Source organism: Amblyomma americanum, chromosome 1 (assembly GCF_052857255.1).
Source record: "Amblyomma americanum isolate KBUSLIRL-KWMA chromosome 1, ASM5285725v1, whole genome shotgun sequence".
NCBI lineage: Eukaryota > Metazoa > Arthropoda > Arachnida > Ixodida > Ixodidae > Amblyomma > Amblyomma americanum.
Window position 1 is genome coordinate 423,966,570 of NC_135497.1, and position 22,743 is coordinate 423,989,312.

The 22,743-nt window shown below is 48.9% G+C and overlaps 1 pseudogene; it reads right to left on the reverse strand.

The window, feature by feature from the left end:
* Positions 1 to 3,612: 3,612 nt before the first annotated feature.
* LOC144124767 (kelch domain-containing protein 3-like) lies at positions 3,613 to 17,759 on the reverse strand (annotated as a pseudogene).
* Between the last annotated feature and the right edge of the window lie 4,984 nt (positions 17,760 to 22,743).

Genomic DNA, 22,743 nt, shown 5'->3' on the forward strand with positions numbered 1-22,743 from the left:
ATAATTCGCATAATTTAGTGGCCAACGTTAACACTTTTGGGCCATCTACGACGTCACTCAGTGACGCAAAAAAGCAAAATGGCCGCCGCCCACGGCCGACGAATAGGAGAGGGGAAAATGAGACACTTTTTGAGACAGTTTCGATTGAGAGCGATCCGTAATACCGCCCCACGTCAGCCTCGCCCGCCGCCACAATGTGCCGCCGTTCCTGGACGCCACCGGCGTGGACCGTGAATGGAGACTGACGTGGTGCCACTTTCGTAGAGCGCTCACTCGCGTAGGCTATATACCTCTGCCCTGTGGCCTATCTCTTGAAGGGCTTCCCATACAGCTTAGCGGTATTTCACATCGCCCAGACACAGGGTGGGCATGAGTGCTCGTTTCAAACGGCTAGCACCGCGGAAGCCTTCCAGTTAACCCGACGCGAGCTTCACGGACATCAAAGCACGAGCTTCAATGGCATCAAGGGCCTCGATGGCCACGCCTCAGAAAGGTGCGCGTACGTTCCCGTCACGTTTTGCGACCCGCAGTCGCGCACTGCATGCCAAGTGTACAAAAAAAAATCTGCGACTCACACTGTGTTAATTAAGGTCGCCTGCAGGCAAGCGCTTCTCAGTGAAACAAAGTGCTCAGGAAGAAGGACGTTGGAAAGCGCGGAGATCCCTAGCAGACTCACGAATAAGGAGCTGGGGGAGACGGGGGGGGGGGGGGGGGTATTTTGCAATTACTGGTCTCTGTTTGAAAAAAGTGCAGATGAAAAACTGTGCTCTTCCGAGCACTCACCGCTTGGTCCCGCTAATTGCCCTTTCTTAATATAAGGCCCTCTGGAGGTTTACATGATAACATCGCGAGAAATAAATATAACCATCTGGAATTCAGAACTAACATTTTTTGTTGTATTGCTGCGCATGTGCAACAGTGAGGTACGCGCCGATAGAATTTCACTTCCGCTGAAAACTGAGCTTTCTTCAACTTTATTTTCGCATTGAATAAAGTGTGATAAACATTCAGCGGCAAAAAAAAGAGGATCCTCATTTTCCTATTACACTTCAAAAAGTACCTACGGTCTATTACAAAGGACGGACATGGCCTTCCAGCAAATGAACGGTGGGGCTGTCAGTGTTTGTCCGCACCGAACAGCTTGTGCTTCACTTTTTATTTTGGTCTCTTCAGAGGCGCCTATCAAAAGAATCTGCGGCAGTTTCTTCTTCAAATCATCTCATTGCTGGATGATTTGGCACAGGATGACGGCGCAGGATGACCGTTGTGCCTTTGCCGCGATACAGCAAGTTGTGCGGGAAGGGGCCCTCTCTCTTGGCCTCACCTTACTCTCTGTCAATTGTGCCGGTGCAGAAGAATAAAATATGCAATAAGGAAAGCGTCCATATGCCGTCGATGCCCTGTGCTGCACGTACGCAACAACGCGTGTGAAAATGATCCCTCTGATGATTCTACTGACTTAACGGCAGCCGCTTCAAAATTGTTAATACCCTTCACAAAGTACAGACTAAGCACGATTTTTGAAGGGCGCCGGAGTACTGTGCTGCGGAAGAAATAAAGGTAAATCTTAGCGGCGCTTTTCTGTTCGGGCAAGGCGCTTGTGCCTTTCTCGTTTGAGTGTGCATGAGGCTGCGCTAGCGCAAGCAGTGTGCGAAATCCGGCTTCTCCTTTTAATTTTCGCCTCTTTTAGTGCGCACAGCACCGTTCCAACGATCCAAAAAAATGTGCTCACCTCTGTACATTGTTATGACCCCCAGCTGGCGACGCGCCGTCTGTCCAGCTGAAGGTCGGAAAGAACGGTGCCGCGCTGAGCAAGAGCCTGTGGCATCCTCCCGCTGGGCGAGGATGACTTCCCGGAGAAGGGCGGCTGGGGCCAGCGATGGGAGAAAGAGTGGCCGTTCGGGCGGGGAACAACGGGACCGGGCCACTTGGCCATTACCCGTGTATCCGTTATAAGCCGGTTCAAGAGTGTGCAGCTCGCCGCTGGTTTCAGTTGACGCCCGCTGCGTCGCGCGAACCACAAGTGTTTTATAGGTCGTAAAGCAGCCGGCACCGCCATTGCTGCACTACACAAGCTATCAGCGGAATATCTACCTCCTTCGGCCGTACCAACGCTGGTACAAATCCTGCTCAGGGTGCTGGGATGAGAAACCTTTTTTCTGCTGTATAGCGGTCTTATAGAGAATTTCAGAATCTTTCGACGTCGGCTTGGCCATGGTTTCGGAACGAAGTGCGCATGAGCTCGCCGAGAATAGAAGTGTAGTTTTACTTGCCTAAGTTACGCCTGGGCTGTAGGGCAAGCCGTAGTCAAATACGCTGGACTAATTTTTACCATTGGCTTACCCTAAGACCAAAAATTCAGTGCACGGGTAGTTTTTGCATTACGTCTTGATTATAATGCGGCAACCGCGGAGGCGAATCGGACCTGCTGCTTCGGTCTCACAATACAACGCCGTAGCCACTGGTCCATCTCAGTGGATATAACGCTACTTCCGATTATACGTATTACCTTGTCGGAAGAAACACGTATGATCTGCATATATGATATAGAAAAGCGTTCAAGAACACCTGAGCCTGAAGTTCAGCTCAGAGAAAGCTCCGTTGAATCAGAATGCAACAGCGAATGCGTTGATACTTTCAACGCGCTACGATTGCTATTTCTGCTCGTGTAAGCCAACCAGTTGCAGTGGCTATACGACTGATAAGACGACTGGTTCACTGGACAGTGGGTAGTTGAGCTACGCCGCCGCCAAAATATAAAGACTGGCGAGAGATAACGGGGCAGGATGGGCCATGTAGGGAATGAGCCAAGGTAATTAAGTGCTCTGAGGAGAACCAGGGCACAGGTGCTTTTCAACGCGACAGCGTTAAGGCTCCCGTTGTGCAGAAAATCCTGCGTCGTTGTCGGCGGTGGTGTGAGCGAAAAAGCGGATAGCCCACATGGAACATACATCACGTGACGTTCTGACGTCATCACAACCCGCCCACTGTAGCAGGCGGCAGTTAATGTTGGATTTGTCTGTAGAGGTTGCTGCAGCTGCCTGCCGGTGAAGGGATGCATCGCTTAACAGCTGCGCCACTGCTCCAGCAATGGTATCAGGACTCGTAGGGATCTATGAAAGTAGAGAATGACCAATTCCGCATATATGAGCATTAGCCCATTAACGCTGTCGCGCAATACCCTGAAGTGCCTCCTCCAGTTTGTTATCTGCACTGGACGGCAAAATATGTAAGCGTAGGTCGAAGAGCAAAGCGAGCGTAGGCATTTGTTCGTCGCGCGAGCTGCCGGTTACCTGGGATATTTCCTTGTGCACTGACTTAACGCCAGCATTTCTGGAAAACAGGTTTTAGAGCTCAACACCGGTGACAAAAAAAGCAGACCCTCTGTTCATCACCGGTTTCCGATCATGTGTTTTTCAACGACCATACGCATATACCTAGTTCTTCAAACGTTCGCTTCCGAAGAAACAGTACGGGTTAATATGTTTACCGTATAAATGGAAAGGTTGACTGCACGAAATGCAGCCGATCACTATGATACGTATTGCGGCAAAAGGAAGGAAATGATTTCTAATAATGAAGAAAGAAGACACAACATCAGATGGTTACATGTTACAAGACATGTTGCACACATGTGCACTTTTTAAACTCGGCACTGTTTACACTGATTGAAATGCAATGTGTTCTTTGAACTACACACTGCTCTTTAGCATGCACACAGAAAGGAGATGCACATTTCGAAATCTGCAGAGAGACCGAGTGTAGGCCCCAGAAAAGTGCAATGCTCTTCGCCTTCGTGCCGCCTGCTGTCATGGCCCGCAGATCCCACTCGATATCCCGCGGAAGGTCACTGATATCCATGCCTTCTTGGATGACGGTCAAGAGGCACAGGGTCTTCACAGAAGGTGAGAAGTCGAGGACGTGCATGTCCGAGTGATCCCTGAGTGCGTAATCACTGAAGAAATACTCGTTCACATTTTTCTCGTTACTGTCATTGGTCACTGGACTCGTGCCACCATATACAAAGAGCCGGTCGCCGACCATGCAACAGCATTGGCGCCTCCTAGCACATGTGCCCGCCCCCCGAGTCTTCATGAGGCTCCCACTCCGAGGTTTCGGGGCTGTATCTGTGGATGCTTCCGAAATGGGTCTTCAGGAGCCCATTGTATCCGCCGGAAGATGTATAGTTCCCCTTTGTGCACAAACGACGAATGGGCTCCGGCGGCCTAAGAGGACCAAGCCGTTTATCTGCGGATACACCCAACTGTCGGTAGTCGTGTCGAAGTAGACCAGGCTTTCGCAGTAAACCTCGCTTCGAGTATGCAACGGTCCGTAGGCCCCATATGTACAGTACTCACGGATTGAAATAGGACATTCGGAGCGCGTGGCCGTCGCTTCATGGAGCGCCGCCCGTAGACGCTCATGGAACCAAGGTGGTGCATTGTGGTATGGCGCGAGAGGGAGAACATCTACAAAGCAGAATTGTTCCTTCCAGTAGCCAATGAGCCGGCTGTGGCTTACCACATGCCTGCGTGGCACTGCAAGGCTAGCGCTCCGAATGTCCTATTTCAATCCGTGAGTACTGTACATCCGTTCTCCTAACGCAGACGCGGAATGAGAGCCTCGCCATCGTGGGGCTTGCCCTTGGCGCGCACATGCTGCCATCGCATGCTCTCCAAGTCGAGAAAGTCGATGTCTTGCGAGAAGCAGTTATCCTCGAGACTGCCAAAAACGTACATGCGCTGACTGATGACGCATGCAGTGTGGCCATCACGCGGCAAAGGCACATGGCCACCCACCTCTAGCCGGCTCCACGTCTCGGCGATGGTGTCAAAACAGTGCACGACGTTACAGGCTCCATTGTCGTCTCTACCTCCCCAGAGGTAAATGCAGTTTTTATAGGCCACAACACTGTGGCCGTACCTCTGGTAGGGCACGTCCTCGGGGTCTGACTCGATCCGCAGCGGTTTGCATCACAGCGATGCTGTGTCCAGCACCTGGATGTCAATGGGACCGCGGGTGACGTAGTCCTCACCCGAGCCGTAGCCGCCAAAAGAGTAGACCTTATCGTCCAACGGTTACAGCCGCGTGGTTCACGCGACGTGGCGCACCATCACGTCGCATCATCCACATCTTGCCGTGACGACCTCCTGCGTCCTGGACAGCGGCCGAGTCTGATCTTGCCCTTTATCGATGAGGGCACGAGCTGGAGTTCGAAATTCTTTTTCTTCTTCTTCTTCTTCTTCTTCTTCTTCTTCTTCTTCTTCTTCTTCTTCTTCTTCTTCTTCTTCTTCTTCTTCTTCTTCTTCTTCTTCTTCTTCTTCTTCTTCTTCTTCTTCTTCTTCTTCTTCTTCTTCTTCTTCTTCTTCTTCTTCTTCTTCTTCTTCTTCTTCTTCTTCTTCTTCTTCTTCTTCTTCTTCTTCTTCTTCTTCTTCTTCTTCTTTACCCCAGGTATATGGCACATACCCACGCGGGGGGATTGGCCAAGGTGTAGTTGAATAAACAAAGAAGTTTCCATGGAAGATGACGACAAAATTGTAGCACCAATTGTGAATTTTTAAAAATCAATGAACAAAACAACAGAACAATATTGACAGTTAAATAACAGACAGCATTTTGGTGAAAAAAGAAGAGCCCGTAGAACTTTAAAAGAATTAGCACATCAACCTACCAGTTGCAATTATGTAATCGTGGAGAAACCCACAAATAGAACCCATTGCAAATTCCTTGGCGTTCGCACCAAACAATAATACTGGCAAAGATAAAGGGAGCCCTAACCTGGAGAGAGAGGGACCTCCAGGTAAATCTTTCTCTGAAGTGCGAACTTTGGGCAGTAGAGGAGAAATTGGTCTAAAGATTCAATTTTCCCACCTGCGTCACATAGGTTCGTCGGTGTCAACCCACCCCTGCATAGATATAAATTCAAACTTGGAATCCTGCACCGCAACCGCGTCATTGTTACCTCACACAGCCTGGATTTACACGAACGGACGTTCCAATTATATGCTAAGTGCTGATAGTCAGTGGTATTTAGTAAGGGATCTCGTAACCTGGCTGATATATGTAGAAACCGCTGAAACCTGGAAATCGCCAGCAGGCTGAAATTCGGGACGAGATGTGTCACTGACCCGTCAAGAGCCGACCTTGCTATGTAATCAACCACCTCATTTGAATGAATACCTGCATGACCAGGGACCCAGACAAAACGAACCACCTTCAAAGTGCATGGGACAAAAATTCGCAGGATACGGCTCAAAAAATCTTGTGACGTGTCAAGGGAGACTAACATTGACAAACAATCAGCGAGAATAATAACATGAGACACATGACATGGAACTTTGTGAAGGGCCATTCCAAGAGCAAAAAATTCCGCAAAGAATATAGGAATATAACCTGGGATGCGGACAGAAAAGCTCCATGCCAAATCCTGCGAAAAGATGCAAACTGCAGCTTTTTGGCAGTTGACGGAGGCATCGGTAGCAAGCACCGTATGATGGGGGTATTCCTCTATGTGATCCGAGAGAATACCGTTTAAAATGTTTGCGGGCATGTGTTTCGCATGAGATGGGAAGATGTGGTCGAAATGGGATTCCACTGCTGCCGGCGTGTCATCAACCCACTGCAAAGAACTGAGATCAACACCAATCGGTGTTAAAAGGTTCGGCGTTAACATAATTTGTGGCATTTGATACCGTGGCCAATGATGAGAAAAGAATAAGGCCGGCTGAAACACAAAAATAGGAGTACTGACATCAGTCACTGGGTCCATCGACCTGAGGAAAGTTCGCACCGTGAGTATTTGAGAACGGGAAGTTAGATCAGGGATACGGGCTTCCAGATAAAGCAGGGCGTTTGAAACTGATTTTGGAAGACCAAGGCAGAGGCGGAGAGCGCGCCTTTCCAGTAAGATTAAGGGTTGAATCTTGTAGATTGCGCTACCAGAGAACAGAATGCAACCAAATTTAAGTATAGGTCTTACGTAGGCTTTGTATAGTAACAATAACGTGTTGCGGCGCATCCCAAACTTTTTATTGGCGATTCTTGTCAGCCGGCATAGAGCGCGTTCTCCTTTAAACGCATTGTTCTTTATATGAAGGCTCCAATCTAATGCTGGGTGATAAGTAACAGCCAGATATTTTACGGATTCCACTTGTGGAATCTGGACAGAGCGATGGACTAATGAAATATGCAAAGGCCTGTCTGAAGGAAATACCAAAACTCCGCATTTGTCTACATTCAGGGATAAATTAGTACCCTGCAACCATACTCCAAGAGCATTCAAATATCTCTGCAGAATGTGGTAATGGGAGTCGATATCCCTGGCCGAGGCGAAAAAAGCTATGTCATCTGCATACACAAAAACTGTTATATCAGGACGAATGGGGATGCCACTGACCAAAATATTAAAAAGCAGACGGGATAGCACCGATCCTTGCGGCACACCTCTTGATTGATAATATGTATTTGAACATAGGGTTCCCTCGGCGCAGTAAAATAATCTGTCCTTCAGAAATTCAGATATCCACGCATAAATGTAGGTTGGAGGATGTAACTGAGCAAGTCTGTTAAGTAAAATAGTATGCTCTACACTGTCATAGGCCTTTGCTACATCAAGAGTGACCAAAGCTGAAACTTCTCTTCTGCGTAGCAAGAACCGGATTCTACTCTCTAGATCCACATGCGCGGACCATATAGAGCATCCACGACGAAAGCCAATCTGGGCTGAACTGAGACCGTTGATGTCATGAACATGTTTTGTGAGGCGACTGTGCACTATTCTTTCTATTAATTTGACTAAATTTGAAGTCACCGCAATTGGCCGAATATTATCTAAGACGTATCCTTTTCCTACATCTTTAATTAATAAAATAATTTTCGCCGTCTTCCAGATGCTTGGAATCCATGCATTTTCCAGAGAAGCATTGACCATATCTAAGAGTGCGCTTGTAAACTCCTGGGCTAAAATTTTAATCATACCAACAGTGACACCATCTGGTCCAGGAGCTGCAGGATGCAACATTGCCAGGACTGAGAGGAGCTCTGATGCGTCAACCTCGGTATAATCCGAAGAGGGTGAAATTGTGCACAAAGGGACGTTTCTCTGCGTCTGGAAGCGTAATGCCAATCCCTGAGCAATACACTCCAGGCTCTCCTGAGCCTTTTGTGGTGATAACACTGTTGAACTAGTGAGAAGAGGGACGGTAGAACTCTTGTTACGTTCCATGAATATATACAGGGCTTTCCGATGACGAGGATTTGAAAGATATGTGTTTAAATTTTGGTTGTACTCCTCCTTGGCTTTTGCAAGTGTTCTTTTGAAAGATGCAGAGAAGAATTTGTAATTTAACCAATTAGCCGTACTCTGGTTGCAGGACAGCCTCTTCCAGGCCGCTTTTCTGCGACGATAGGCCTTCTCACATTCTTCTGTCCATCAAGGAGACGGCTGTTTATTAGAGGCTGCGGCGGGCACAGCGAATATTGAGTGGTCTATTGATGGCCGCTTCTTTGTTTTTCCGAGGGTCCCTGATGCTGATGCCAAGGGCTGCACCGTCCCTGTCTCGCCTCTTGACGCTCTTTCCAGTCTTTCCTCTCAAATCTTCTCACGTCTTGACCGTATTTTTGCAAAGTGCCTTGAAAGCACGGGTTTCAGGCGCTCTTCGTTTATTCTGAGTCTTTCATTTTCTCGAAGCTGGGCGTCAGTTACTGGATTGCGGCTGGCGAGACGTTCTTGTGCTTCCTCCGCCTGCTATCCTGTAAACTGAGCAAATACATGGCGCAAGCGCTTTCGCCCCTCTGCGAGTCAACAGCCGCAGCTCTGCGGGATTTCCTGCAGCAGTGCTGGAATATCTTTGTTTTTTTTTTTGGTTCTTCCTAGTCTCGTTCAGTAGCGGACGTGAATAACTGGACGATTAGAACGAAGATAACAAAGGGAGCCTCCAGAATACTGATACACTTATTTATCCAGAACTCCACATCTGCATAGTTATAGATGCCCATACACGCGGGTCAGGCGTCGAGTGAAGACGCCGTGTCCATGCAGTCTGTCAGCGCATGCAAGCACTGCCTTGCTGTATATATGCTGCCATGTCCGGGCTTCTAGAGGGTGGGGAGCGGGGGATGGCGTGTGTTGCCCAAGACCCTTAGCGGTTCAGCGCTGGCTGCTGTGCTGTACGCACTTGAGGACATGCACGACATTCTTTTTTGTGAAGGAGAGGGAAAGGAATGGTAGAAGAGCAGTGCTTGTTTTGCTCTTTATCGCAGAGAACGGCCCGATTTTGCTTGCGGTCGCGGCGGTGGTGCACGCTAAGGATGAAAAAAAAGCGGCTCGCTCTGCTTCCTAGCCATGCAGCGGCTGTTGTGCTCGTGTATTTCGTGCTTCTGTCGGGCTTGGTCGACCACCAAGACTTGAACCATGTCGTGGAGAACGGCGTCCATCTTGACTCTGCAGCGATGGTAGCGGCCTCGCCGTTTTTGAGCTTCTTTGATAGCGCGTGATTTGAATTTGAATATGAACATTTATTTATTCCACACAAAAAGTGAAAAGGGAGGGCGGAGAAAAAGCTGTTTTAACACAGCTTGACAGCGCTCCATCCCCCAAAGGCAAAGGCAACAGTAACAGCTTGCATATATCCCGTTACAAGATTACAGATAAAAAGAATAAATACTGCATACAAGACTACAAGTTTCAAAGCCTAGAAGTTTACAAAGGCACCAGGCAAACGACAATCATTTTTTTTTCCTTTTTTATTACAGGAAAAAAAGAAATATAAAAAATGAAAGATTCGGACAAATATACATGGAAGAGAGACATACATACGCAACGGATCTGTCTAATGCGAAAACACTAATAATTTCAATGAAATGAAAAACTTATCCACATTGATTATTTCTCTTGACATCACAAATGTTGACTACGACATGATAATATCAGTGAAATGCGGTTGTTTTTAAGCCTTTCCACATCCACGCCTTCCGAGTGGAAGCGGTTAAGAATGCTTGGCAGCGTGTGCGCAATTCATTGTTGGCCATAGCATGTACGTGAAAGAGGAATGTTCTAGGGTACCTGATGACGATAGGGATAGACGCTGTGTGTGCTCTCTAAGTTTGCCTGCGTTAGGAATGTCTCAAGTTTCCCCTTAATAGCGGCTGTTGCGCCTGGAGCACCGTCACTAGTATGAAACTGCATTAACCGCAGGGTAGCAATGTTTTATTAGTGCCGCCTAAAGCTTTCACTGGTGTGTTCTTGTGTTTCGCTGTTTAATAAACCGGTGTTTTTGTTCCTGCTTGTGTTGTGTTGCTTGTCGGCGGAGGCCAGGATCGCGGGCCGAACTTACCAGAGCGCGTGCCCCCAGCGTGCGCAGTGATAGAAGGACAAAGAAGCTCGGAGAGAAATGTAGGCGACCTAGAGAGCAGGCAAAGCCGTCAACGCAGAATGAGCAGCTCATCCACTTGACTTAGGCACTTTCTAACTTAAGTAAAGCCGTAAATGCATGAGGCGATGTCCCTCGAGATGCGTCGTACGATGGCGACGGCCTTCGCCTACCGCTGCCGCTGGTGCACCCACAGGAAGCGGCAAGACTTGGCGATAGAGCGGCTCGTTTTCGGTTTCTTGGCTGTTGCCGTTTCAACGTTCAGAAGCCTCGAGTTATCAGCGCGCTAGTAGCCAGTTTTACGAAATAACAGCCTTAAGCGCGATTAAAACCATAGAGAAAACCTCTCTTATAATACGTTGTACGTTGAATTTATAAAGAAACGGCGCAGTGGCGCCAAACTACATTTTGTGGTGCTGATATTTCAGACAAGCATGTGAGTGAGACATACGCTAAGACATCCCTTCTTGCCCCACTACTCATAGCCGACTTTCACATAACTGTTTCGGTACATGGCTTATGGTGCAGCTAGCGTCGGGAGCGACTCCGCTGTAACCGCGCTAGAATAATAAATTTCGCTCGCAAAACAGCTAGATCGGAAGTTACGTAGCCGCAAAGTCTTCTGCTCTCGGCTAATGTTGCGAGCTTGTCACTGACTCCGCGTCGAGTGAGCAAAATATGCGGCGTTTTCTTGTGTCGTAGCATTTTGTAAGCACCTCATTTACTTTCGCCATCCGCACATTTCTAGCCTTGTCACAGAAGTAGTAGTGCATGACGCTGGAGGTGAGGAACCTGTGTGCTGATATTTTGCTCCGATGATCCAAGTGCGGACATTCGTTGCAGTGTTCTTTCTCTTTACATTCGCTTGTTTTCACTCAGTGGGATCATTGGTGCGTAACACTAATGGGCAGAGCTGGGCATTTGACCTCAAAAATCAGGACTTCACCTCAACCTCAGATAGAATTTTCCGACCTCACTCAACCCCAACCTCATCAGTTGAGGTTGAGGTCTCCTTAGACGCCCTGACCTCACATTTCATGAGGCCACTGCTGACCTCACTCAACCTCACCTCAACCTCAAATTGTGAAGTTGAGGTCGGCTGTTCGACCTCAGAAAACAAACGAAAAACAAAAGAAAAAGCGATTAAGAAGTTTTTCAGTTAAAAACAATTCTGAGAATCCTGTAAGATAGGAAAGCCAAAATGATGATAGCATTATTTAATAAGGAGTGTACAGACACTACTGATGTGCCTGCAATAGGAGAAGCTTATAATCTGGGATGAATGCTCTGAGAGTATATGGCCTGTGGGCAGGGGGGTCCCATACGCGGTTACCACCGGTACGTCGGTGATATACTTTACCAGTGTCAATATTCGACAGCCTGATTCGTGTATACTTGTTCGTATTGGAAGCCTCTCGCTCATACACGCACGAACCGGCAATTGACAAACACAGACCTTCTACACCATCTGCCAGAAATTGAGAGGAGGGGGGTGGTATTCACGATACTCTTTCCAGGCTTGAGAATAGTTACCAAATATAAAGAAAGTGATCGTCGATGTACTTTCCAATGCGATGGTTATGCAGACGCATATCAGTATATTTCGATTTTCCAGCTCCATCCGGCATAGCGAGAATGCTCTTTTCAGTCCTCTGTATGTTGCCTTCGAAAACACTTAACGAGCTGCGACAGCAGTGCACCAACAGAGCCACGTTGTATTTATCTCTGTGCAGAAGCGAGCGGCTTCTTTTGTTAATACGAAAGCATTAGATGGCTCACTTTCAGGGTCATATCCGCAAAAAAGTGTCCGCAAGAAACGGCAGCATGCGACGTCACGAGCCGACGAGTCACGCGACGGAGATGCTGACGTCGCAGAATTAATAAATGCTAATTAATATGTTTAGGTGACGCTAAGACTAATTATCATAATTAGTGATGACATCAGGTGAGTGTGACGTCATACCAGGTCATGTGACAACGATGTAATGTGCCATCAAACCTAGTCACGTGCCTACGCTGTAATATGACATCACACCTACTCACGTGACAACGATGTAATTTCTCGTCGTACCAGGCCCCAATGTACCCCCCTTCCACCCCCATTTCAAGATCCATATGGATCCCACATTACTACACATGCGCGCATGACGCATAACAAAGAGTGCCCACAACCCGGTCCACACTAATTACATTCGGATTGTTCAGCAGGTGAACGCGCCACTTCTCATGTATGACATACTGCAAAGATCATGCAACGACACATGCCTTTGACTCTCAAGATGATGGCGATGATGATGATGCTAGCAGTGCATCCTTATGAGCCCGGGGATGTCTGATATACCGCTACCAAATTAAAAGTTGCCAGCATATTGGTTAAATATTGTACATTGCCCAGCAATCGAAGACAATTATTTTACGGGAAAATAAGCCTACCCGCAGCTAATAATTAAGGATGATGATATTGATGTTCCTGGGAGGTCAAGACCCTCCCCAGTTTCCGCCACTTCCCTACAGGTGGCGATTGTAATGGTTTAGATATCCTGGGAAATCTCCGATGACTCGGTGAACCCGCGGCATTTTGAAAGAAAGGGCTAGATTACGTTTTCGAACACTGTGCCAACTATTGAAATCACATGGGTCAAAACAACTGGCCTAGAGTGGGCATCGTGAACCGCTCTCGCTGTCAATAGCACTATGGCTCTCCGCTCAAATTTCCCCGCAGCGAAATCTTTTACCGACACCCCCCCCCCCCGTGGGGGAAAAAAAAACCGCCTTAGTACTCATACGCCTCAACAGAATTCTGGGTACCATTTCGTCAGCCAGTCTGAGGCAAGCTGCTTTAGGTCAATCACTTGTTTTCCTCTAAAACTGAACTAATAAATGGTACGCCAGCATCTTCGACGTTTTTTTACCCACGAGCACAGCGCGAGCACTCTGCGAAGCCGTTTAAGGTGAACGATGGGTCTCTGAAAAATAGTTAAAGGGAAGATAGCACGTAATGCCTGGACGTCTGGAAGGCAGGCTGCCAACCTAGCTGATCCCATACGAGAAAAGAAAAAAAAAGAATGATTAGAAACATACAAACAAAAATCGCACACAAAAACCGAAGCGAACAACAGTGTGCCCAATTAAACGTCATATTAGAAGGTTTGAAACAGTGACTCAGCAGCACAGCGCGAGCATGTAATCAGCTCTATTCACACATCTTCATTAAAAAAAAAGGAAAAGGAATCAGCTACCACACCACCATAAATTCATTGTAGTTTTGCATTTTTGCGCCGCTGTAACACCGCTATGCTGGCGCGTTCGCCTCGTTTTCGGTGTTTCGGAATAAGTGAATTTCCGAGAAGAGAGGTTATTTGGAAGGATAAAAAAGTGAAAATATATTTGCATCTGCTTGCATTACGGAACGGAAATGTACAAAATTAGTGTGAGATTCGAAAGTGGAAGTCACCGATCAAAAGCTTCAACGGTGTTACACAGCTTTTTCTGGCTTCGTGCTTTTTTAATCAAACCAGCAGGTGTCCTTGTTAGGAACCACCTGAATCACAATCTTTCGCCTGTGCCGACTGCTCCATTTTATGTTAAGTCAGCTTGTAATGTGCTTCAGGATACCATTTATTCGACTGCAAGGCAAGAGCCATGACGTCAGCGCCTGCAACGAGCATCAACACGAAGCAGTCTTGCTTGGGGCCATCCGCACTGCGACGAATTTATTGGGTGCCTGTTGGACTGAACTTATTTAATTTCGGCATCAAACAAAGCTACAGTTGGTCAACGTGAATTGCGTGCTTTGCGCGCTCCCATGAGTTTGAGCCGACCGGCAGGCAGCTACGGGTGCTACGCCAGCGGGGCAAGGGGGAGGGAGAGTGGCGTGCTGTGCTCCTTCCGGGAAGACCACAGGGGTGCGTCTGCCTGCAGTCTCGGAGGCTGCACGGACATTGCGGCGCAGCACCGGAAGCTAAGAGGGAACTGGGGCATCCGGTTGTCCAAAGAGGGGAAACAGAGCACCAAGCGTCAATGCATGAACACTGCGCTGATGCGCTGCAACTCCGCTTCGGAAGCGGCACTCGTCGGAGTAATACGTGGCAAGTGCAAAAAGTCTCGACCTCATTGAATGACGACCTCACTCAGCCTCAAACTCACGACGTGAGGTCATTTTGAGGTTGAGGTCGACTTCATGAGGTCGAAACCTCATGAGGTTGCCCACCTCTGCTAATGAGTTACGCAAGTCAGAGGTCTCTAGCGTGTCCCCTTGCATGACAAATGAAGGCACGCATGTGTACCGTATGCGCGGAAGCCCCTAAGTCTGTCGCAACGCTCGTTCGCACCTCTTGGGCTGCCAGATTGCAACCAGCCCTACACTCAAAGCTTCGCACACAAACAAGACTCAAATTGTCCTATTGTCAAATTGTCCAAGAGCCCATACATACTGAAGGAAAAAAAAACAGCGCAAAACCAGGACGAAGAAGAGAAACGACACGCACAGCGCTGAACTCACAACTGGTGTCTTGGCCACACCCCGTAGTGGGTATGTCCCATCTTTATTTTAGGCCGACCAACCAACCAACTCACGACTGTCTTTTATTCATGGAAGTGCACAGAAGGAAAACATAGCGCCGCTACCGCGCATGTCACAAGATACACAAGAAGGCACAGAAAGGTGCTATGCATCCAAATGCGCAAGTTGAAGGCAACCAACACAGATGAATAGAATACAGCAATTGCCGCTATACTCCTTGGTTTAAGAACACGTCTGTGCTGTTCAAGCATCGCTACCAACGCGAGCGGGAGCTTGTCGGGACGTATCATATTGCTAAGGCTGGTCTTTCGTGCCTTAGCAAGCCTTCACTAGATTAGTGAAGAGAGATTAGATTAGATAAGATGAGAATTACATTAGTGAAAAGAGATTAGTTTCTTTGGCAGATTTTTTTTTTTTGTAATCATGAGGGCATTTTGCTATAATCTATTCATCTGTGTTGGTTGCCCGCAACGTGTCTCTTGGATGCATTTTATATTTGTTGCCTGCTTCTGTATCTTGTGACATGCACGGTTGCTGCGCTATGTTTTTCGTTCTTCTCACTTCCCTGAATAACAGTCAGTCGGGAGATCAGCGCTCTGTGTCTGCTTTTCTTCGTCCCATTTTGTGCGCTGGTTTTTCTTCTTCAGTACGGATCTACACCGACTAGGCCAGCTCAGTATTCTCCTACAGAGCCGATACCTTACGTTTTCATTTTAACACGGCAGCGTTAAGGAGCTCGTGTCGCAAAAAAGCCGGTGTAGTCGGCGTCCGCCGTGAGCAAAAAATCCCTCCTTCTCCTCCTCCCGATGTATTTTCCTTCCCTTACGGCCAGGTTCGGGTGTCCACCGAGATATGTGAGACAGGCGTCCTTTCCTTAAATTATTCAACGGACCACGCGTCGCGCCGAATGCGCGATGGCGTTCCGTGGACTTCCCGGCAGTGCTGCAACACGCTATCGCGTTACACTCTTAAAGGCGAAGCTTAAGCATCCTCAATTTTTTTTTCGTTTTTGCGAAGGTGCCTATTGGCGATTGCGACTTGCTTCTGTACGATGATGGAACGAACCGCGCCATGGTTTAGGTGAGCCGCTTGGAATGAAACCCTCATGGATCGGATTAGAGATTAGCTTTGCACGTAGTATCTGCCACGTAAGTGCTTGAAGCGTAGTGTACTTGCTGTGCACAGCAGCGATCCACTGCGCTGCGAGATTTTGATCTCGCGGTAAGCTGTGGAGACTGTCGTCGTCATGACCACCAGTGCGCGTGCAGCCCAAAGCCGACCAATGCCTTGTCAGGTTGAATCCATAGCTAGAAACTCGGCTGGCATGCTTTCTACGCTCGCAGCTGCCGTTTTCACCACGAGCAGTCGCTCGGGTGGCACGCAGTCTCACTGTTAGGTCACTAACGTGGCGATGATTCTCACTGCACTGTTCTTTCTTGCGCTCGCCTCGAAGCACGATAGTGTAAACGGGGCACTTTTGATCCCAGACTGCCCTGGTGTTTCATTCATAACTGTAAAAAATACCTTTCCGGATGTGATCTACACGCTGTCTACTTATGAACTGTCGCTGCTTAGAAGATCTGAAAACCACCCACCTGAGTGTCTCTTTAAGGCCAGCGGCCCAGCCAATCTAGAAATTTTACATATGAAAAGCGTGCTGAACCACATATTTTCGAGAAAAAAAGTCGTTTGATTTAGTACCCTGACACGAACGGCACAGCCTCGCTTCCTCACGCTTTCAACCTCCACATGCAACTGAAGTGAACCCGTGCTTCCGAAATTGCTCATGCTTAAAATGCGATAGCCGTGCGTGAGTAGACCACGCTGAGTGGCTCCCGCCGGCCGGCCGGTCCAAACTGTCACCGAGGAATCCAGCTGGGAGTGGCTGCTGGTACCTAGTCCCTCTCAGCGGATACGCCAGGCGCCATGCTTTAATCATGAGTTTGGCATTCACATCGGCAGCCGCTAATAAGTGGCGGACTTGAACCGCGGGTCTCCACAGTGCGACGTAGAGATAAACGACCCGCTGGCGTCATCGCGTCTCCAGCGGCGCTGTTTTGGGCGCAGAATGTGCTGGGGACCCTTTCAACCCAATATAGCCTCCAGTGCACACCGGAAAGCCTCTACCAAAGATCAGCCCTCTGCGAAAAGCCTTGTACATAAAAATAGGGCTTTGGAATAACGAACAGCGTACCCACTGTTTTCCTGTCGCAAAATATTACGCAAGCACTGTAAATGTGCCCTCAAGGTATCAATTTGGCCGCTATTCGTCTTGTTGAGGTAAAGACCCGGATGCCGTTTAACGCACAGTCAGCGAAGTCCGCATTGTCAAGCTTCCGTAATGTACGCATTCTCATACTCAACTTATGTACGCGCAGGTGTCGCCTTGGGCCAGGCATTCGTTTACTGTTGCCTTAGCCAATCTAGATAGGTATATTACGCGCGTAAACACTGCCTTCCACGAAGTCAGCCATCAGCCCCCATGGTAGCGGTACGCAGGCAATGAACGCAGAGCGGAATGTCCGAAACCGTTATTCCACACTGCCCCGAATCACTAGGAGCGGAGGGGAAACAGCCTCTTTACCCCAGGCGTTTTCCGCCACTACAGCAAAAGCCGAATGCGCTGCCTGCTCGGACACGCGCGTGCGGCCGAGCAAGCAGTCGTGCAGACGTTTCGGCTGATCGATGGCGCAGGCTCAGCGCCGTGCGTGCATGCACGCACAAGACACGCGGCTATGCGCCGTGCCAGACGATCTTAGCGATTCCGCTGAGCGCACTGGGCGAGACAGGTTGGCTTCGCCCATCGGTTGCGGGCACGCCACGTCGAGCTTGCCTCGAGACCGGCGCGCCGGCTCAAGCTGCTGCATGGGGACCCGCTTTCCGTCTCCGACACTGCCCGCGCCACGGGTGATCTGCGCTGGCGGCGTTGGGCTACCCAAGCACTGCACGATTCGCCGCGTACATTGTCGCGAACGCAAACTGCGGCGAAGAACCATCTACTGTGCCCCTGTCTCACCGTCCACCAGCGTCACTGTGGCTCCAAAAAGACTCGCCGTCCATCACTCTTTAGTTTGCTCCTGTTAACATCCTAAGACGTCGCAGCATCCTAAACCCTCTCCCACTGTAATGCCGAATGGCGCTGCGGGTATCAGATAAATAAATAAACAAATAATAAAGTGGCAGCAGGGGCTAGTTGGTTGTAGTACGTGGTGTTTGAAACGCAGACCTCCTCGGCGATAAGACACCACTCGGACTGGGCGAGAGGCTGTGATGGTGGAATGAGGGGCCCAAGCCTGCTACATACAAGAGCCGCTCGACTGCCACTAGCAGTCTCCAAAACGTATTGGTCTCATGGGCCCAAACAGGGGCCAAAATAATACCTGTGAGTGCCACGTAAACAATCTAGGAACACTGCGGGCTGCCCGAGACTTAGGGACCAAAGTTAGCTAAGGTTAATTAAAATGAGAACAGCTAGCGGTAGCTTAAACCAAGAAAGCATCCAGTGGGAAATCATGTTCATTTGGTTTTGTTAGGTATGCGATAAAACGAAAGAAAGCTGAAAGAGGGACACTACCGGTTCAGAGGAAGCCCTCTACATCCACTGTTTTCTCTCTCTCTCTCTCTCTGTTCAAATTTTAGCGTCTCTCACACTGTCATTAAATGAACTGTGGCTTTAGCAGCCTTCCACTAAGCATGCGGCCTTATAACGCTCACAACAAGTGGCGTGACCGACCGCATAGAGACGGATGTGGCAGGTACTCTGACACTTCAGGCACGGGAGAGCGAGCAGCCGCGCTTAAGTAGTCACGTGGGAAAGCGCCGAAATCTTGCAACCTGTAGTACTAAAATGGCCAACATGGATGCTTTTGCTACGCAATGGCGCGATTGGCAGGGCAGTCGTAGGATTGGTACTCACTGTAGTGTCACGGATAGTTTTCCATCGCCTTTCTTTCGGTGCACCAGCTCTTTAAAATGCTAAGGGCCAAGAACGGGTAGTGCAGTATTGATGCTCCTTTTATCCTAGAATAAATGGCGGTTCGCCTGTCTTTTGTGCTTGGCTAGTTCAGTTTATCAAATCGTTAAAGAGCTTACATCCTTTTAGCTCATTACGACTGAAGGGCATGAGTTACCGGAGTAACATCTACACGTAAGTTCCCCGGGGCTTGTCTCATTATGGCTACCGCTTAATGAGGAAATCGGCAGTTAAAGACTGCGGCACAGAACGAAGGGGTTGTAAGAATACAATTTGATGCAGCGCAGACGTTGACATCAATAGCGAGAAAAATCGGGGAGGGGGGAGGGTGGCTGCATGACTCACGAAACCTACTTCCAATGGCTTGCAGACTAATTCGCGCTGTGCCTTGATCGCCTTTCTGCACGAAATTCAGTCCGGTGCGCCTTCATGGAGTAGGGTACGTTTTTCACTTTTTTTTTCCGTTGAAATTTTCTTGCAGGAGCTTCCATTGCAGTTCATGTTGGTGGGTTGGTTGGCTCCTAATAAAGATGGCGCATACCCACTACGGGGGAGTGGCCAAGACACAGGCGGTGAATTGCTGGAAACAGGAGCGTTTAGAACTGGAAAATGTGTAGTGATAGAATATAGGCTTACAGATTGGACGACGCAAAGACAGGGGTCCTGTTAACTGGGAGATCGAAGACTAGACAATGGCTTTATGTGCATATTCGTTGTTGTTGTTTCCTTTAAAGCGATGACAGATATTGTTGTTGTTAGCCTTTCAAAAGAGGACACATATTGTTTGAGGCTCAAATCTTGTTCTGATTTACCTCAGTAAACTTCTTCGCCTATACTACTTGTTCGTTTCCCTCAAAATCCTGTCTTTCGAAACCCGGTTTTGCATGCAGTATATGCTAAGCGCGGCCATGTATCGAGCGTAAGAACATGAATACATTTAACTGCTAGGCTCTGTTATTCAGACAAGCTCGGACCTGTACTGTTGCCCATGTGAAGGCGCGCCCCCTCGTAAGCCCACTTGTCGTTTCCAGCAAGGTTTTTGCTTACTCTACTACTTTCCCTCTTCGTCATCTCCCTTTCCATCCTAGGGCAGCTAGAGAGCTTGGTTGCTTGCGTGCAGAGCTTAAAGTCTGCCTTCATCGAAGGGGGTCTTTGGTGATTCGAGCGCAGGTGGAGAGGGAGAGAGAGAAAGCGGCTTGCAGCCTGTTTTGCACATTGTTGTATATGTCGCAGCCTTGGAACTGTGTTAGGTCACGGTTTAAGGGTGTGAGGGCACGGGTTTCCATTTTTCTTCCAGCCTTTCAGTAGTGCTGCCCACTATTTATTCTTCTCCGTCTCGGGCTTTAGAAAACATGCTCAAGATTCATACTAAATCCACGGTGAAATGTGAGAAACGGTAGCGAAGAAATGTACCGACAACCATTGGCAGGAAGAATAAAAAATAGTTGCATGCTTAGGATTTATACAGTTCGTAGATTCTAGCTAGGGGGGTCTAAATCCCTTGTCACTGCAGTTATGGGGTCTGAGACTCACACAGACGCCCCTAACTTTAAACCCTGCCTACGTGGCCACTTATCCTCTTGTTGACCAGGTGAGGTCCTCAGAAGGGAAATCGGAGAAAAGGAGACCAGATACGGGAAAGCAGAAATATAGATTCAATGCGTATAACACATAAAAAAAAGCCAAGCGTGCCGCGGCCTGCATACTTGTGCTCAAACTCCGTTTATCGCATGTGCGGACGTGGAAAACTGCTGGCGGTTCCCCTCTTTTGGTTTCAGTCCAATCGCTGTGCGAGTTATTTTCGTCGAAAGAAACACAAAACAGCTACACCGGCGCGCTGACCTATAGCCGCAGCCGGGCACATAGAGGGGTCGCGCCAGTTGGAATTGTTGGGGATGAGGGGTCCTTGAGTGAGCTGACTCTTTCAGCGCCGCAGGTCCCTTCTCCGAATGACGTTGTCGGACTTGGTTATGAAGGAAACTGTACAGGGGGTTTATTTTACATTATTTGCAAGATTTAGGAACCCATTGGTGGGTGATGGGGGAAGGTCGGAGGATCTGAGAAGATCTGAGGATGATCGAGGATTCCTCCATCACGGCACTCGTCGTCCGGTTTAAAAAGGGTCCTGTCCCTAGGATTCCCCAGGTTCGAGGAGGTCTTCGCCAGGTTGGGCGTGGCCTAACTTGCGTTGTCGTACACACACACACACACACACACACACACACACACACACACACACACACACACACACACACACACACACACACACACACACACACACACACACACACACACACACACACACACACACACACACACACACACACACACCACTTCACAGAGGGACACGCCCCCGTCACAATCCTCGCCGGAGAGAGAGGGTGCCGCTGGACCATCTCCCCCACCAGAGAGAGCATTGTCTTCGCGTCCGAACGACAGTTCTCACGCTGTCAAGCCTAACACGTCTTCCGGAAGTCCGAATGGGTGAGGCGCCGGCGAGCAGGCACAGTTGAAGGGGTGAGCCACCCCTGCTCGGTTCTGGCAGTCTAACTGCCTCCGTGCCGCACGGTCGATCTTCCGGGAACAATGTTGTTTACAAACGGCAACAGAGTCCTCCGTCTCGAATCCAATAAACCAGGCGAGGACCGGCCGTAATAACCAAGATGCCTATCGCTGTGCAGTGACCCCGGTTGCAGGTGTCCCGGGCCGAATACGCAGCTGAATCAGACCACCGGCTGTCGCCAGAAACCTTACAGCTCCTCCGCGGCCCGAGAAATCTCGAATGTCCAGCGTTGACGACCGCTGGGCAGGAAGAGATGAGATGGCGTCCGTGTTGGTCCCCTGGATTGCAATATCATCCCCCCAAGGCAGAACCCAAAGCACCACCAACAAAGGAAAGCGCAGGTGGGACGTTCCAAACAGCAAAGCACTGCCCCACCCGCAAGCGCTCGGACTTCGCCAAAGAATCACCAGGCTTCTTCCATTGACAACAATACACTTTTAAAAAATTGTGTTTAAATTTGGGTTAATTTTGTGCCGACTGAGCGCGAAACATCCCCTTTTGAAACTGCCACAGCCGGATTCGGAACAAAGTAAAAAAAAACGCTCACACAGGAGGAGATTCCTCTTAGTTCTCCCGCTTACATCAGTCTGCTCAAGCCATCAGCATTTCCGTGCAGTTTCCCCTTCTTATAACGCACCGAGAAATTGTACCGTTGGAGAGCCAGACTCCATCTGAGCAAGCGACCATTTTTGGGGGACATCTGTCGCAGCCACGTTAAAGGACAATGGTCAGTCGCAAATACAAACTTTGCTTCGTACAGGTAACACAACTTCTGCGCTGCCCAAACTAAACACGCGCACTCTTTTTCGGAAGCGCTGTACGCTTCCTCTCTACTGGTCAGTTTGCGGCTGATGTACAGAACTGGGTGTTCTTCATGGTCGTAGCCAACTTGGCTTAAGACAGCACCCAGCCCTCTATCACTGGCATCACACTGGGCTATGAACTCTTTCCCATAGTCAGGGGTCCTGAGCAAGGATCGGGACACGAGTGCTTCCTTCAGGCTTTTGAAGGCGTTTTCTTTTTGGTTATCCCAACTTACGTTAGTAGGTGCTCCCTTTCGCAAGGCGTCAGTTAAGGGACTAGCCCGCTGTGAGTAGCTAGGAATATATCGCTGGTAGTACCCAACAAATCCCAAAAAGGAGCGAATGTCCGTTTTCGTCTGTGGTTGCGGAAATGCTGCGATCGGGGCAATCTTTAACTCAGATGGGCTCCTAGTTCCCTGGCCTACAACGTGGCCCAAGTACGTCACCTGTGCGCAACCAAATCTACACTTTTCTGCCTTCAGTGTCAGTCCAGCCTGTCGTAAACTGGGAAA